This window comes from Mycteria americana, chromosome 2 (genome assembly GCF_035582795.1).
Source record: "Mycteria americana isolate JAX WOST 10 ecotype Jacksonville Zoo and Gardens chromosome 2, USCA_MyAme_1.0, whole genome shotgun sequence".
Lineage (NCBI taxonomy): Eukaryota > Metazoa > Chordata > Aves > Ciconiiformes > Ciconiidae > Mycteria > Mycteria americana.
Genome location: NC_134366.1, coordinates 26,304,441 through 26,319,196, shown reverse-complemented (window position 1 = coordinate 26,319,196; position 14,756 = coordinate 26,304,441).

The window sequence follows — 14,756 nt, the reverse complement described above, 5'->3', positions numbered from 1 at the left end:
GACTACATAAACTTGGTATCCTGACTAGGAAAAGAGATGCCTGAGGGAGGAGGGAATAGAAATCTATAAATCATGAGTAGCACAAGGGAGGTAGCACAAATAGGGGCGTGGAGTAGCCCATTTGACAAACAAAAGCAGGGCTTTTTCGCAGAAAGGGTAGTTAATTTGTTGATGGCATTAGCACAGGATTCTGAGGATGCCAGAAGTTTACATGGCTTCAAAAGGGATTAGATAAATCCACAGAGGAAGAATCCATTACAGGCTGTAAAACACAAAGATGCCATTTCTGGCTCAGAAAATCTTGGAGCTCATAGAGTGCTAGAAGCCATGGGAGCATTACTGCATGTTTGTCTTCATTTGCATGCTTCCCCAGCCTCTCTTGGCCACTGCTAGAGGCAGCATGCTGAACCAAATGATCCTTTGGGCGGACTTGTGATCATCCTTATGTCTTTGTGCCTGCTTTCCCTCTGCCATAGCTTGGAAACTCATGTTTGCTTCTGCTGAGGTGTCTGGAGCAGTTGCTAGTGTTGGGGACAGAGGGAGGATGTCCATTCCCAGCAGCAGTCTTTCCCTTGTTTTCCCCACTCTACTAGCAGCCATAAGGGCTGACTTCTTATCAGGCCACCAGTGATCGGTGTAGCCCAGCTCCGAATCCTGAAATTTGGGGTGGTAAATTTCCATTTTGCCTGTATTACGAGAAGCTCTGGATGAACTTGTCCTGTGTCTGGGGCCTTTCAGAGCCTGTAGACCTGACCGGTAGAGTGGTTCTCACCTGCTGAGAGATTTTAGCACTCAGCATGAAACCCTTGGGAAAGGCATTCAGGAGTTTCCAGCCAGCCATACAAGTCACTCCAGGATGTACTGGAACTTGGCCTGGTTTTACTCAACCAAGCAAAGTCAAGCCAAACCAAGCGAATAAACAGTCGTTTTCAAAATATCTCCTGAATCTTCAGGTGCAGAATTGAACGCCAAACAAAGGAGAAGTGGCTCCTGGTTTTTACTGAACTTGTGTTAAATGTTTTGGGTGCATAGTACAAAACAGAATTTTTTTAGGGGACTGAGACTGTTTGTGAATATGAATCATCTGCAGAAAAATTCAGCTGAATAAAGAGTAAAACAGATATTGTCTAAAAAACATTTAATTCCTGAATTTTCTGAAGAAAAACAAAAGTTTCATTTTAGAAATGCTAGAATGTTTGCTTTTGACATTTGCAAAATAAACTTCTTTTTAGTGTTTAATAATGGCCCACTGTAAAAAGAAAAGATTTTAAAATGAAAGCATAAATCACTATAGATTAGCTTGATCCTAAAAAAAAAAAAATTCCCCTATTTTTCCAAAACCATAAAATGTCTCTTTTGATTAAAACTCAACTGATTACATTTTCTTTTCCTTTTTCTTTAGCGACTAAACAAAAAACAATTACTTGTTTGTCTAGCTCTGTTTTGGGTTATATTATGGAAGTTTTACAAAGTGGTTCACACTAAATTGGATGCATTCATAACAAATTATAGCTGCATTTTCCAGCAAGAGTAAATACCGTTTTTTATCTTTGTTTGCAAATAATGGTAACTGGCCCATGAATATCAATGAGGAAGGATAGAAAGGAGGAGTTCAAAAATTTAAATTTGCACAGTTATTGAAGCTTCTTGTTTTAAGTGCTTAATGCCGATTAATGCAGATGCCACATTGTCCCTTTCTTCTTCAAGATCGTTTTGTCTTCCTCAGCCTAAGGAAAACATTCAGAAGAAATCAGTTTCACTTTTTTCCCCCCTCCCTTCTTTTTTCTTCTTTTTTGACTGGCTGTGGCTTCCCTAATTCTTCTCTTTCTTTGAGTCCTTCAGTGCTGATAAATGCTTTTAAACTAAAATTTGTTTGATGACTTTTTTAATTGAAAATCTGCTTTGTTGATTCATTTTTTAAAAAAGGCAGTTTATTTTAACAGAAAAATAACTGACTTTTTGTGTAATCATTCACTTCAGTGGGTGCTTGCCAAAAGGACCGCACAAATGAAACGCTGTCTCTAATCTCACTTGGCCATGCAGAGGAGTGAGCTCCCCGCATGCTTATTTGCAAGTTGATTTGAGGGAGAGCTGTGAGGGAAGGCAGCTCCCCCTGAGAGAGTGAATCCCCACGAGCCAGAGCTGCCATCCCTTTTCTCCTAGCTAGACACCTGGGGGGTATGTGAGGTGGTATAAAGCCCGAGGAAGGCGTCGGTCCCCACAGACGTTATGAACAAGGACTTTCTCTCCCTCATGCACTGCATGGCACTTCTGGCTGAGCTGAGTCCCCTTTTCCACCTTCCTCTGGAGCAGCTGATGTCAGTCACTGCTGTAAGCTGGGTACTGCGCTGGTTTACTGCTGGTATGTTGCTATTGCTAATTAGAGACGGTTTTCACTCACAGAAAACCCCTTGGCTAGTACATAAAATAGGCCAAACCCCATCCTTTCACCCCAAGACCAAAAGGCATTGCACACATTGCACCCACTCAAACCAGGGTGGCTTCACTCCTGCCGTCCAGTCTCCAGCCCACTATCCATGGTCATGCCCAGGCCAGGAGCGTGTTTTGCACCCTCTCCATGGGCAGGGCAGTGCTTCGGTCCGTAGCCTGTTCATTTACAAGCATGGATGCGGTGGTTGTGGTTAGAGCTACAGAGCGGGCTGGTCCCTTGGCCTCTGCTATGCCATGCATAGGAATGCAGCAACATGTGTTTTCCTTGTAGTAAAAGCTGGAGGTATTTGCCCGGTTCACCAATACCTAAACTCTTTGCTATTACTAATTGCCGTTTTATTGTGCCAACAGAGTGACAGCTACCTCCCAAAGGAAAGCATACACAATCTATATCTGTCCTAAGCAATTTATAATTAAAAGGCCCCAATCCTGTGCTGCTTCCTGTGATGTGTGCAGTCTATATTTGTATTAGGTCTTCATCCAGATTTAGCTTTAGAGCTTATCAACCTTTGTCAGGGTGCTGAGGGACCCTGTAAAGGCAGCACAGCTTCTAGAGAGAGATTTGGAGAGCTTGGTTTCATGTAAGGCTTCTGAATCACCATTATAGTTTATACCAGAAAGTTTATTCTTAGTTTTAGACTCATTCATAACTGCCACAAAATAAGTATTGCCATATTTAATCATCATCTACTTTGACACTTCTTGCTCTTTATAGTCTTTGCGTTTTTAATTGCTTCACTGTTGGTCATTGTGATTTCCCCTTCAGCCCTTACTAAAGTTCAGAATTTTCACTTTTCTTTTTCTCCCCTTTTCAGTGGTGAGGATTCTCTTCAACCAAATACCCACATCTATTTTAATTTGCGATGCTTCCTTGATATCCTTTTTTAAAAGGAATGGCCTATTGCTGGAGTGGAAAAATCTTGCAGGTTTTGTTCCCTTGAGTTGTTTTTACCCAGTTATCTAGCTGGTATCAGTGGAACTGACTGAATGAGGAAGAGCCATCCACATGAAATGTCTGTGCAATCAAGACTTTAGTTACTGTGACTGAGAGACATTATAAGTCTGCAATATGAAAGACATTTTCCTTTCAGAACACATTTCCAAACCCGAAGTGGCAGATAGTAATTTTCTGTTGCTGGGCTATATTAATTTCTGGTGTAATCTCATAAAGTGTAGCAGAACTACACCAAGAAGGAATGTAAAGCCCCAACTTGAAATTTCAGTTCTTCTTCACAGAGCTATAAATTGCAGTGGTCTGGCATAAGCATCTATGGAAATGCTAATTGCTTAAAACTAAATGCATATTGTTGTGTTCGAGGCGGTCACACAGCTCTACTTACTTTTTTGTGATCATTTACCTTAAACCTCCAAGCAGAAAAAGCAGACCATGCCATATACACGGAAATACTTAAATGACCACAGCAATGAATGATTCAGTGCAGATTACCTGAAAGATATTTTCACATTTTGCACAGAACACTGCCATGTTGTCTGAAAGTTCTGGGACATGTCCGTGAACAACTGCAGAGCAGTCCATGTCAGAAGCATAGGAAAATAATGGCAATCTGGAATAACAAACTCTAATTTTCAGTTTGTGAAGGATGATTTCTGTGCATTATGGGTTATTATGTTATTATGTACAGTATAGTTAAGCTTAGCGGCTTCAGTGAATTTGGCACCTCATTAAGCACGGCATAGTAGAAGCACGCAGTGAGAGACAATCTTTTCTGAAAACATTACAATGTTTTCTTACAATCTGCAAGACAAGAGTGGAAGAGAAGCATAGAAAAATGAAGCTCTTGGAGACCACGGTGCAGATCAGTGGCTGAGTCCAGAATATAAACCGAGTTTCCAAACTCTTAATTGATCTCTTCTTATTTGGATCCCACTGCTGTAGTAAGGAGGTTAAATCTAAGCATTGGGAACCAAAAGCTTAATTTTTCTGTAATAGTAACGATCAATAACATGTGGTGGCCATAACTGCAAATAAATTAGTTTGACTTTGGAACTTTCTGTATAAAATTGATGGATTTTGCCACTTTCAATCCCACCATAAGCATTCCTTGTTCATTACGCACAATGTTGTTGCCAGCTACATGGAGAGCACAGGGAAACTTATACAGGGAAAGCTGAAGGAATTTCCACAACAGTTCCACTATGGATCTGGCATTGCCATTTTTCTCTGGGTTCAGTGGCATACTGAGGGATTCAGCCACAACATAACATAATTGAAAACATTCCCAGGACGTCTGAAAAAAAGTGGCTGTGCTCTCATCTCACTAAAATATCATTCCCTTGCAAGGAATAGTGCAGTAAAAACAGTGTCACATTACTTTAACAGAAGCATTTAACATTTTTACTGACAGAATCTAAAGCATGTGGTTATGGAGTGTGAAATCCTCATTAAAATTTCGTGAGGAAAATCAGTTGAATAAATATCCAGTAATTGTCACAGTGCCCTCATTGCTGTAGTTTTACAATACAATAATTCTCTCAATTGATCAGCTTTATTCTCATATCATATAAAGAGCTCAGATTCTTGTTCAGGAATTTACTACCCATCAGGGGCAATTCTGATATTTGTAAGTCTAAAGCTGTAGAAATATGTTGCAATAACTGTAGGCTGGGTCATACCGGTGCAGTCATGGAGCTTCTCTGTGCTACTCCTCTGGAGCAGTGGCAGTTGCCTCTCCCTGCACACCTCTCCCACTTTCCCTGTCGCCTGGTGCGTACGGAGAATCTGGAAAAGGCAAGTGGGATTCCCGAATGAGCTGGTGAATCAGAAGTGGGACACACCACCGATCCAACCCACCATGCTCAAGTCTCCTTTGGGCTTCTCCCTTTGCTCAACTCCTTAGAGAGGATTTCTGTAAACCACAGTGTGCTATAGGACCATGCAGCCTGGGCGAGAAGGGATGGGACACTAAACTGGTACACAAGGGCTGTGCCCTCCTTGTAAATGATCCTGGAATAGCTGAAGGTTTTAGGGAGAACTTCAGTATCTTGAAGTTAGTCCTAGAGTTTCTTCAAAAGTGGGAGGGAATGGCCAAACTCTGCCTCTGGACTGAAGGGTATTGGAGAAATTTGATATGGGGTGGGGTGTGTATGTGTATGTATGTCCAGGATCTCTTCCAACTATTAACTTTAATAAGCAGTAGTACTATCTTTACCTTGGTCCTGTCACTATTTTAAAGTGCCTAGCAGTTCAAAAGGGCTGGAGATGTGGGGTATTGAAAGGATCTTAAAAGAGCTGCTGGCTTTCCTAGTGGCAAATTATTCTTATTTTGGTTGAACTGGAAAATATTTAAATTTTTCTTATCTCCAAGCTGTTATGAAAATGTCTCTGCATGTTGCAGCGTTAAGAGTTTGTAGCTATATGACTCCAATAACACATAGGCTCTCAAGAGAAAATTCACAAAGGCCTAATTTTAAAACATTTTTGCTGCCAAAGTTATTAAATCATAGAATCATAGGATCGTAGAATATCTCAAGTTGGAAGGGACCCATAAGGATCATCGAGTCCAACTCCCTGCTCCTCGCAGGACTACCTAAAACTAAACCATATGACTAAGAGCATTGTCCAGACGCTCCTGGAGCTCTGACAGGCTTGGTGCCGTGACCACTTCCCTGGGGAGCCTGTTCCAGTGACCGACCACCCTCTCAGTGAAGAACCTTTTCCTAATGTCCAGTCTGAACGTGCCCTGATGCAGCTTCATTGCAAGGAAACATTATTAAAAAATCAGGTAGTCTATGGAAAGTGAGTGTGTCAAAATTGGAGGTCAAAACCCATTGCTAGTGTGTGAAATAAGAGAGATTCTTGTCTTAAGATGCAAACTTGCACTGAACTTTAACTGTTGAGTAGCAAGATTATGCCTTTAGTCCAGGCTGGACTGCTCCAGAAGGTTCAGCAGTGGAGATCCTGCGATGTGCCAAAGAAACCGATCCAAGTAATTGACTATAATTAATTGGTTATTGTGAAATCATACACAAAATGATCTAGTTAAACCCATATGAGAATAGATAAAAATGTTCACTACAAAGCTGGTATATTTTTCTTCACATTTTAACCAGAAGGTGGCATTATATCATGTCTTTTGCAGGCAAACCATCTTTTAAAATTTTTTTCTTTATAAGAAGATGGGCTTTATAAACAACACTAACTCAGGTTTTTCTTTTTTGTTGTTTGGGGGGGGGGGGGTTATTTGTTTTTATAGATGTGATGAATCATCATTCATACATGTTTCATCCACACTGAAAAGGTGTTCTCCCTGTGTACTCTAACTTTGCTGGCAGACTGATACTCACATTATTGCTTTTCTATCCAGATAAATTTCTGGTCAAAACAATTTGAAGAACCTTATCTAGAATACTACCTGTATATGCTCTGTTGTGAAATGTTATTTCAGTTCACAGCTATGTTTGAAATAATTTATTATGATGCCAAAAGAAATTATACTGCATTGATTCACAACTGGGGCAATTGCATACCACTAAATCTACAAATCTCTTATTTATGGTGACTGAATAAAGCTGTTCTCTTAGAACAGAAACAGGGCCTGCTTAAAAGCCAGCAACCAAAGCAGGGAGATGAAATGGTCTGTGAATGAGTGGGAGAGATTTACATTTTACAAACTACTGAAATGCATATACTATTTTTCTTCTTAAGCAGGATTAGAGAAAGTTGCAAGATACTTAACCAGCTCATCAGAGTCCTCAGAGGTTTGAGCAGGTATCTGAAATCAGGAAGGAATGTCAGCTGTTTTAAAAAAATGTGTTTGTGTGTATGATTTTTGACAGGCACAGGATTATCAGTCAGATGTCATGCTCCTACAGTCCATGGCCTCACGCAGATTATGGGAAAAGATTTCTAAAGCGGATGGCAGTCTCAAAGATTGGATCAGTCCCTTCAGCCGCCCATCGAGTGGACTCTGCAATGGCTTCTCATCTGGGTCTGTGCAATTTTAGTCGTGTCGTGTGCAGTATGGGGAGCTGTCCACTGGAAACCACACAGACACCAGCAACTAACCATAAGAGGGTGGCAGCTGCTTATCATCTGAACTAATCCAGCATCCTAAATGCTGAAGATCTATTTTACCCATCCTTAATCAGTTTCTTAGGCAATTTTGCACAGGAGCTACAAACAGTGAGCCAATGAACACATTCTGCTGAGCTACAAGCCTACCCCATACTGGAAGGAAGTATCCATGCCAAAGCACTGATTTTCAATAACAGCTTTTCTGGTGCTTTGCTAGAATATTTTCACATCAAAGTGGAAACAGAGCTGTATCTGGAAGTGAAATATATTTAAGCTTTCTATGGTGATCCCACAACCAACATCTCTGTTTTTCACATTGGGAAGAGTATATGTTTCTGTGATATAATTCCTTATGTATAAATGGGGTCAGGGTCAGTTCATAATGACGTTCATGCAAACCTTCTAAATCCAGCCAAAAGCAAGGCAGTGTAGGTGTCAAAATCAGAAATTCTGTTGCACTAGGCTTGCACTGAGCCTATGGTCAGTATGGCTGGCCAAAGTTTTAGACTTTCAGAAACAGCAGCTTGACTCACCATAAGGGACTTATTTAAATGCTTTTAGAAACAGGCATAATAATCATCTCCTTAAACACTGGTTAGCAAATTATGTTGACTGGTTGACATAGAAACATCCCTGCAGCAGCAAGTAGCAAAGATTGTATCATACAATCAACAGATTTGATGTGTTCCTGTGCTGTACATGGTTGCAAACCATATGCATCCTCTACAACGTGCAATCCAATCCAAGATTTTACAGCAAAAGAATTAAGAGACCTACTGATACTGTATTGCATCAGCTTGAAAGTGCTGGCATGGTCTGCATTTCCTATTTTGAGGACCAAATACTGGCACTGCCATACCCTAGAATCTGTGGACCGTGTGCCTTCATTTTATCACAGCACTGAACCAAACCTTGTATCTGTATTCTGGAGGGTACTGCAAGCATGCAGCTAAGACCTTTCCATTTCTAATTATATATGATGGAAAAGGTCATGAGACAGATGACAAACCATATTCAATCAATACCAGACTGATTTTTTTCCCCCCACTGATTTTGGAAAGTGTTTCCATGGTTAGTAACACTCTGGGATACACAGAGAAAGAACAGTTAACTGATGTGCCTGTAAACATATTTATTTGGCATTTTGCTTCACTGAGCATAGAAGTCATCTGGCCAATCTTAATTTTTTTCTAAGGGACCATCACAAAAAGACCCCGTAACACAAAGGAAAAACAATCTGCAAATGCTCCCTTGAAATGTGGCCTTTCCTGCCTAGTTACAGAATGAAATCAATACACAGCTGCAGATTTGTTGACCTGCACATGAGATTGAAACTATAATATGAAAAAAATGAAATTCTTCCCTGATGATAGATTTTTCTCTATTTAGATACCACTAGTGGGAACAATATAATGACTGGAAGGATCTGCAGACCCCTGTATAATGTTAGAGAATGTCATGTTGAGAGAGGGCCTATGTTCTCTACATCACTGCTCCTTAATCTTCTCACATTTTCACAAAGAAATCATATTAATCAAATCTGCTTTCAGCTATATGAAAAGTGCAGTTTGAATGGTTCACAGCTTAGGAAGAAATTGAATGTAGAAGAAAACGTTGGATAGAAATAAGCCCAGAACTTAAAATAACTTGCTGTTGTCAGTATCTCACTTTATGATTCTGAATAGCTGTGACAATTATGCATCAGAAAGCTCTGAAACTGCCCCATACTGTGGCTATGGAGTGGTCCGTGAAGGCAATACAGGAGCAGAGGAATTGCCAGATGAAATCAGACTGATGAGCCATCTGCTACTGGCTTAAAAAGGAAAAAAGCAAACCCAACAAAAAATCCTACCCAGAAACACATTAGCAAGGGGCAAAATTCTGCCTGGCACTGAACAGATACACTGCTCTCCCACCTCGCTTGAAAATCTGCTTGGGAGTTCGAGGAAGATTGGGCTGTACGTGCATGAGGTACAGGTTTTGTTTCAGTCTCGCTCCCTTTCCATTGCCCCACTGGGCACAAAGTGAGGGGGCAGAGAGTGGGGACATCCCTTCAGTTCCATGCCTCGTAGGGATGGGTATGGAGGGGAAAGCCGTCGGCATTCTGTAATGACTGGGAGAAGCCAGTGTACTCCTCCATATACAGGGACTGTCTTGGAGCCATCACGCTTTCTGAAAGCAGGGTAGTCTTTCAGTGCTCCCTCTGACATGGAGCTGCCTCCTAGTTTTGGGTTGTTTTGGAGGCAGCCTTAAATTTGTGGACATATATTGTTTTATTAAATATACCAAATAAACCCCGTGACACTTGTATGTGGTTTCCGCATTGCTATTAGTGCTCGGTGTTTACTTGGCATGACTGTTGTGTTTGGCACCATTCAGAATACAGAGAAAGACCTGTTCCTTGTTCCTGAATGCTGATGTTCTGATGACCCAGTCTTGCTCCCATTGAAATCACAGGGATTCTTGCTGCTGACTTTGGATTTGAAGAATAGGGTGGACCTGAAGGTGCTCCAGAAGCAGCACTCCTTTCCTTTATGTTAAATTTGAGTATCAGACTTGTAGGTAGATGATCACCATATCGCAAAGTAAGCTTTAAGATATGAATGACAGAATGTTGGTTCTGGCAATAGGATCTAAAGGGCACTTCTGTGTCATTTAAAACAAAGGTAACGGCATTTCTTTCGAAGGTAAAATATATTTAATTCTAGAAAGAAACACAAATAAAAAAGAGGCACCAATCTAATGCAAATTATATTTTAAATTGGTGCCAGAAAAACAGGATATTCCTGAGGTCTTTCTGAACACATCGACTTCTGTCTGGACTCTGGAGAAAATCTACTAATAGCAAAGGCATGACATTAGATTACAACCACAAAATTGCAGTCTTAAGACTGTAATGAAAATGGGTTAAGTCTATACCATTTCCTATTCCTATTATAATCCCTGCCATAAGAATAGCCTTTCCTGAAATTATTGAAAAGGAAATTCTCCCTTACTTGTAAATGTCATTTCATTTTCCCTCTCACTATATTTGTAAAGATAGCTGAAACTGTTTAGCTTACCATTTTTCGGAATGCTATCCAAATCTGAGGGTGGTTGCTATAAAAGGAGTCTAGTATGGGCTAATGGTGGTGTTTGAAATCAGGAGTGTTTAATTATGTACAGACCCATGGTAAAGTCAAACTTCTAAGGAGACATGAGAAATGAGATTTGTAGTCTATGGGGCTTGCAGATGCTCAGGATCCAGGTGGAAGACCTCTGTCTGCTCTGGTTGCTGATGGTATTGACTACTATGCATACCCCAAGGCATTCTAGCTCTTGACGGGAAGACAGCCTTCAGATTTGCAGATCTTTTTCTAGGTGGGATATGATGGATCTCAGTAAAGTGGAGGAATACATCTGTGCTCAAAAAGCTAATTCTACAAGACCATGGTCTTTTTTTTGTCTTTCAGTAAGTCCCAATTCTCATGCTGGTGAGAGCGGAGATACTTATTGTAGTTAAGGCAAAAGGTGTCCAACACGCAGTCTGTAGATGGGTGGTAAGCGGCATGACTGGGGAGCAGGAGAGGCTGCGGGCCTCAGAAGTGTAATGGTGGGGACCAGTGTGCCAGTGCTATTCATTGTGTCCATAGTGATTCCCTGCTCATATGGAGGTGCCTTCACAATGACATCAGTCAGGAGTGAGTCATGACAAGGTGAAAAGCTCCACGCATGGCAGGGAGAAGACTCGTATTGTGTGTGTCCAGCATAGCTGATAGGGGTATGTGCCATTAATATGGCTTGCTTGAGACAGGCAGGCTTTGCTGTGTGTGCTGCATACGTGTGCCTGCAGAAAGGGGCGAGTTAGGTCCTGTGTCCTGCCTTTGCGGGGAGCCTGGGCACCACTCACTTACAGCACTCTTTGCTTTGAAACAATCACTCAGATATAAATGACTCGCTATGAGGTGTTGGAAGTCATGCTGGTTGGTGTAGCATTCAGCGGTCTAACAGCCTCAAGCTTAATGCAGGAAAAAAACAACAAATTTTTCACTGGAGTGGTAAAAAGGTAAAGAGAGGAGCATGCTGCTTAGATTGCCTTTTTGATGCTGTTGGAAGTCAGCCTATCTAGAAATTGCGGTAGACAATCCGAGGTGAGCTATGATGTTTTAAAAGCACTGATTGAAGGAGATGATGAAGCTTGCTCGCATAGAGTCAGGCTTGCTGGCATGTTAAAATCAATGGCTGAAAGTGTGGAAAAACCCACCTAATTTGGAGAAAAAATACAGTTTTAGAATTATTTCCATTATTTTTATATTGTTATTTCTATTTTTGCTAGATCTTCGATCATTGACTTTGAATGGCCAGCTAATATGCGAAGGTCTCTTGATGTCCTGCATCAGACTAGCAGTAGAGATAACTTAGCAGGAAACCGTGATCAACTTGGTGCTTGTGATTCAGTTTTGCTTGACTCTTCACTTTGCTTTTTGCCCAGAGAAGCGGTTGGGAGTTGAAGCTGACTCTTTTTGGAGTTGTACTGGGCACAACGCGTGTTCTGCTGGTGGCAGTGGAGAGAGGCTGAACTCATCTAGGTGCCATAACTTTCCAAGCCCTTTGTTTGTGAGGGTGGTGGTGAAGAGCGAAGGGTTTGGGACGTTCTTATTCCAGGTATACCATAGTGTAATGTAATGTGTATATATAGATTCACCAGTTAAATTGACAGGTCCCCCAGGAAAAGTATAATCATAAGAGATTGTTATCTCTCTGCATGCTCCCATTCTGGACTCACTTTAGCTATTTCTATAGCAGGGATGACTTGTTAAAGAGATAAAACTATGTGTTCATTTCCTTCCTTGACGCAGCACTTGCCTCTTCATAGCTCAGCATGAACTTCTAGTCACTTGGCCATTTTATCTGTCATGTAGGGACAGAAGAGGGAGTTTGCTAGTTTGAGTATGCTTCAGAAGATTTTGAGCTCACTTAGGTGGAGAAGTGAGCCAGACATAAATCCAGAGGAGGAGAAGGTAACATGGCCAGACTTGAAGTGCTGTGTCGTTAGGCATGGGAAGAGTACCAAACCTGACCCTTCTTATGGTGGGAGTGCTCTGGAAGTCTCCATCTGAGTTGTGATTTTTGGAAAGTTTGCTCCTTATGGTAAGATGGACTAAAAAGTTGATATTTGTGAAGCACAGAGGCTGCCCCTGACATTTTCAGACTGAAGGTTATAAAATTTAAACTGGTGTATATTCTTTTGCAATTCAGAATGAAAATATGAAATTGTTGTTATGGATAGCCAAATACAGTCTATTTAACAAGGGAATCAGATACAGATCCATCCAACTTTCCTCTTTCTCAGGAAGGCCTTCCTCCCAAGCACTTATTTGCAGGAAGTACATAGTAGGTAGAGGTCACTTTGTACCTGTGTCTTTCTTCTGCTTTTTCTCTAAGGAACTGGTATTAATCAGTGTCAGATGCAGGATACTGTGCTGACAGGGTCTTTGTTCTGACTCAGTGGTGTTCTGAAGTTATACTCTTATGTATCTCAGTTTCTATACCAACTGCTTGACTTTGCAGATTCTTGGGAAATGTTTGCTGCAGACGTGGTTTTCTAGCAACTGAAACCTGAGAATCACTTACATAAACCTCATAGATCTCCCATTTTATAAATCTCTGCCTGTCTCCTCATCCTAGTCTTCCTTCCTGCCTACTTTTTTATTCCCCTCATTGCATCCTCTAAAATGCCAGGTGCCTTGCTGCTTCTCCAGATACATTCCTGAATGTTGATTATGTTTTCTTGCCTCTCCTTTTCCTTCTCAATAAAGAATTCACTTGTATCACTTGATCCAGCGGGCCACTTACCTTGGCAAATACTACATTAGGTTGTTGTCCCTGGTATTCTTGGACTTCACCAGAACTAGGATTAGTTCTGGTTCTTTCGTGTACCCACTAAACCACAGTACAGTTAGAACATGTTTTTTCTGTATTCAGTAGCTTATAAAAAGGGCAGCACGTTACCCTAATCTAAATGCTAAAACATAGTATATTTTGAATGGCTGGTTACACTTCCTCTTTGTCACAGGTGGCCAGGTTTGTAAAAGGAGAGGAAAAAGAATTGTAAGACTATTAAAATTATTGAACTTTGAAAAGAACAGCTAGTATAATCCCTGTCTATCTGTCACAGAATGTTGAGTGTCTAGAAATATTACAGCATTTCTTATATAATTAATGAAGATGAAAAATAGAAAGAAATCATGCAGTCTAGATGAGGCATTTGTAACAAGAGTCAGAGTATCAAGATGGAACTAGGGCTGACTGGAAAATACCAACATCTGGGTAAAAGGGGAAAACCAAAAGTTTTGACCTTAAACACAAAAATTGTCTGAAAATCAAAACTCAAATATGCAGTTAGGGACTTGATACAATTTCTAGTTCGGTTTCTTGTTGGTCTATCATTGTCTATTGCTCAGTTTATTTATTCTGTGATATGCCATCTCTTGCTGATCCATCAAGTAGGACATGTAGCCCATCATGAGGCTTATGAGGCTATTGGGGGACAATGATGAAAGGCTTAAAATTTTTGTTGAGAACTAGATATTGAAAATTAATTTCTTTGAAAAACCACAGGAAAAGAAATGTATATGGCTATATATAAGCCCTAATTGAGACCAGTCTTCTACAATCCTAATAAACATTGTGATTTTTGTTTTCTTCAGATGTGCCATGGCATGCTAAAGTAAGTTACTGGAGGAAGTATACATAAGGGGCAAGAAAAATGTTTTGGTTATGATGCCATCTGTCCAATGCTAGCCGACTGCTGAGGCAGTGGAAATGGAAATTAATATAATACAGTTTCTGTAATCTTCTTAAATCTCAAATTAAATTAGCATCAGGATTGGCACTTTTAGACTGAGTTGATGGCTGTGATTATGGTTCCTTCTTGCCTTCTTTGGTTTCATTTACTGTTAGTTGCTATTATATGTTCATTAAAAAAGTAATTTAATAAATCATGGGATTTCCTGCCTGTAAAACTATTATCAGAATGAAGAGTGACGGCAATGGTTGGGGAATATGCTGAAATTTGGTAACCCTTTGTGAAGGCAAAGCAGGACACAAAGACCTTACTATTTAATTAAAAACTGTTTAGTATAATAGTGCTTTCCTCTACTCTCCATAAGTAAGTGGAGCAGAATTTCAGGCATCTTCTGGGTTCTAACTCTGTCTCTGCCATGGGTGAGTGTGCAAAGGCCACTGGCACCAATATTTTTGGGAACCAGTGCTGATTAATCTGTTGGTT